The following is a 4,159-nucleotide window of genomic DNA, read 5'->3' on the forward strand; positions in this document are numbered from 1 at the left end:
GTGTGGGTTGTATCTTGTTTTGGGAACGTCAAACTAAAGATGTTGTATTTGTATCACATGTTCCACTTTAAACTATGAAAGTGTATGTAATATTTTGGAGACTAATACATGGCTTAACTATTGGTAATTAATTGGTGTTGTTCACAAGGTATCCTCATTGTCTAATTAACGAAAATATATTTTCTCTTAATTCATGGGTACGTTTGGGTCTAAATCATTGTATAGGCTTGTTCGGTCGGGTTATCTTGGTTGAGCGCCGGTCGCACTCCCCAAGGTCGGGTTATCATTGAATGCTCCGCCTGAGAGACAGTAGGAATCAAGTGCACATATGCACACCATTTGACACTATACAAAGACAGAACTAAAGGATTTATAAATCCAGATAGATGGAAATTCCCATCATTTCGAGTCTACAAGAGAAAACCAAGTGTGCTTATTTATGAGCTACCCTATAGTACCAGTTATATTGCTCTTTTTTGGGTTATGTGCTTTGGTGTTGTGGTTAGTTGTATGATCCAATTCATTAATTTGGGTTAAAAAAGTTTTCTCCATGTACAAAAAGACAAGATTGTATCCTTTTTTCAAATGTATCTTGTGTTTAAAGTTGCAATAAAATCGTGACTCCATTGTTTAAAAAAATATAATAAGAGAATTTGACTTAACTTTGGTTTATAACAATATACAAGAGGTGTGAAATCCCTAGAAATTCAGAGAATATCAAGAACAAGACAATGAGGCAGATCAAGAACTAGGACCTATGTGAAGTACACCGATCCGTTATCGCATACAAGTAGAAAGAGATCCTTACATCAGTTATTTATATTGCAGAGATACTTTTAAGTTGATGGCGCCATAGCTGATCAATTAGTGGCAACACATACAGACAATGTATGTTAGGCAGAATAATGATTTGTTTCAAGCCCTAAAATGATAAATTTGAATGTTTTCAACATCATGCTTCTTGAAATTGCTGTCCTTCCGCCTTGTGAAAAATTTCCCCCAGTTATATGCCTTATATTTTGCAGGATTTAACTCAGTCACCAGCTCCTCCAAGGGCTCGACCCATGTATAGTGTGCTGGGTTGAGGAAGAATGGAATTGAAAACCTTTCTCTTTCAGAGTTCACCATCACCCCATATTCCACACTTTCATATTCTTCATTGCTCCAAACCTGCATAATCATTGCCACAGACCAATTACAGATGGTTTAACTTTTATACATCAATTGTGTAAAACAATTTCTACCCTACTAGGTCCCATGGAAAAAAACTACAGGTTATGGAAAATAAAATAGCTAAGTCTAAAGGCAGATTCAAGATTATAATTTGATTGGTTCCATCTTTGAGGTTCTTAATATTAATTCACTATATTGTAAGTTCAGATACTATTTGTTGAAATTTTAGTAGGTTTTCACATACAAATTTATACTGCACATCCATAATACTAGGTTCGGATGGAAGGAACAGATCTGCACCTGCTGACAACCTACTACAACCTATTAGATTACACTAGTAATGAAAAATTATTATATTGCCAGTGTATATATCATTAATCCGTTACGTACTAATGATTCTATTTCTGTACGTTCAAAATAAATAGTAAAGCAACAAGTTCAATAAGTGTACCTGGATAAGGTCTCCAATATTTATAATATAAGCATGAGGAGTGGGTTTGACTCTAATCCATTCTCCATCTGCTTTACTCTTTACTTCAAGTCCTCCAACATTATCTTGAGCAAGTATTGTGAGAGCCCCAGCATCCTTATGTCTACCAACTCCTAAAGCCAGATGAGGGATAGGACAAGGTGGGTAGTCATTCAGCCTAACAAAACTAGTTTGGTCTTCATTAAAGAAACCATTCAACCTATTTGCAGGCAAGCCTAAGCTGAGAGAGATGAGCTCCAGTAATTTGTAAGATTAGTTTTTCCATTTCTTGGACAAACACTTCACATACCTCCCTGGAAATGAATATATAGCAGGTACTAGTATGCATGCCGCTCTAATTAATTTGTTGATCAGCATATCTATATATATATATATAGATTAATCTCTGTTCCCAGTTAAACACTGCCACATAAATTTTGACGGGGGAGTGGTAAAAAGTTATAAGTACTTTTTATCGCGACACTATACATAGTTGTTAATGGAAATTAACATTATAGTGACAACTATATAGTGGTGCAAATTGCCGGGTAGCGTAAATATAGTCAAATTATGATGAGAAAAATATTTATATAACCGTCACTATAATGTTATTTTCCAGTAACAAGTATGTATAGTGTCGCTATAAAAAGTATTAACTTTTTAGCACTCACCCGTCTAAATTTATGTGGCAGTTTTTTACTGGGCAAAAAAATTAATAAAGAAAGGTAAACTTTTGAAACTATGGTGCCAAAAAAGTCATAAATATTTGTGTGACTAGCTATAAGTCATAGATATTGTTTCTGAATAAGGAATATGATATTCTTTGTGAAAAGAGACTAAAATAATATAAAACTGTCAATTTTGTGTATTCAATTTTTAGTTTCCCATAAACCCTTACTTTTTGTGTGGCGTCAAAGGATTCACCAAAGTTGACACGAAAAACTCACTAGCCCGTATAATGAAAGAGATGAGGATCTATTTCTTTTTGGGGCATATATAAATTCAAAGTTAACATTACCTGAACTCTGTTGGGTAGTCAGGCCATTGGCTGCTCAACTGCTTCAGTTGTTTGTCATCAGGATCAGGAGAAAATGGTATAACAGTTGGATTCTAGAGAGCAAAATCAAAAACTTCTTTCCAGTCCCTTACATTCTTGGTGTGCTCAGTATCATAATATCCTAAAGGGTTAAACTCATCTGTCCCCACTTTTCTCTTATCCTCCTTAGACAAAGCAAAGAATTTTCTTGATGCCAACTCAATATTTTCCCTGTGCTTTAAGGGTACCCCATGATTTATCAGTTGAAAGAATCCCCATTTCTTTGATGTATCGCCTATCTCAGCCACTAGAGTTTCCAATTCCTTGGAGTATTTCTCAGAGGAGAAATCTGGATAATTCAGTATTGATAGATCTATAACTGGAATTCCTTCAGCTTCAGTTATGGTGAGCTTAGGCCTGTGTTCGACATCTTGAATGAAAGCTGGATCAACTTCTCCCATTGCTGAATTATTTGTTAAATGCTAAGTTTTTTTGATTGGGTGTCACACTTACTGAGGTTTTATATGCTTTAACGTTACTGGAAATATCGGAGAAAGTTAATGTTGTCACAATAATGAATGACGATAAATAGGTAAAAATAAATTGAACCTGGACGCAATTTTGTCACATTTTAAGGTTGAATATTGATTTTGTTTCGGAAAGGTCATGTACTTATATTCCTGCGTCATTCACAGCGCATGATTTACCTTACTAATGGCTTTATAAGAGAATTTTCCTTGTTATTTGCCTTTTACAGGTATTCACATTAAAAATCAAAGTTTTATCGGACCCTATTTTTACATTTTTATATTATATTATAATATATGTTATCTATAAAGTATTTTACTATAACAATTAAAATATATCGGAACAAACGAGGTTGTTATAGAGTACTGACAAGTTTGTCTGATCTCATTTTGTGTTTTATGAATAAGTTTCTGCGTGTTCATTCATTCTATAATTAGTTTTGTTAGTTTTAAAAGGAATGATATTGTTACTGTACCGGAATTTGTTTTCTTTGGCAATAACTTTTTCTAATACTATAAGAATTTTATTCAGAAAAGCTCGTGATTTATATACTAGAACTTACTATGCTGTTTGTAGATTTATACTCCCTCCGTCTCAGCTTACGTGAATGTTTTTGTTTTTCGAGATTCAAACTATAAAAACTTTTATCAATATTTTGAAAGCTTTTTTTGTCATACTGACATGAGAAAAAACGCAACTTATTCTATTTTTCGTATAATTTTTAAATATCCAAATTTGAACTTTAAAATATTGAGTTATAAAGGTCTTACGAGGTCGAGGTTGCCCATATGAGGTCTTATGGCATCGGGTTTTGATAAGTCGATGGGATGGCAATTAGCGGCAGTCCCCGAGACATTGAAAGTTTTCTTGGCTCTGGAGCCGTTTTTGTAGACTTGATGTTGCCTTATTGAGGGCTTACGAGTTTGAAGCTTCCGACCCGGGGGTCATACGGT

At 34.3% G+C, this 4,159-nt stretch overlaps 1 pseudogene; it reads right to left on the bottom strand.

Moving 5' to 3' along the window:
- Positions 1 to 717: 717 nt before the first annotated feature.
- On the bottom strand, positions 718 to 3,287 carry LOC104235948 (protein LATERAL BRANCHING OXIDOREDUCTASE 1-like; annotated as a pseudogene).
- Between the last annotated feature and the right edge of the window lie 872 nt (positions 3,288 to 4,159).

This window comes from Nicotiana sylvestris, chromosome 3 (assembly GCF_000393655.2).
Source record: "Nicotiana sylvestris chromosome 3, ASM39365v2, whole genome shotgun sequence".
NCBI lineage: Eukaryota > Viridiplantae > Streptophyta > Magnoliopsida > Solanales > Solanaceae > Nicotiana > Nicotiana sylvestris.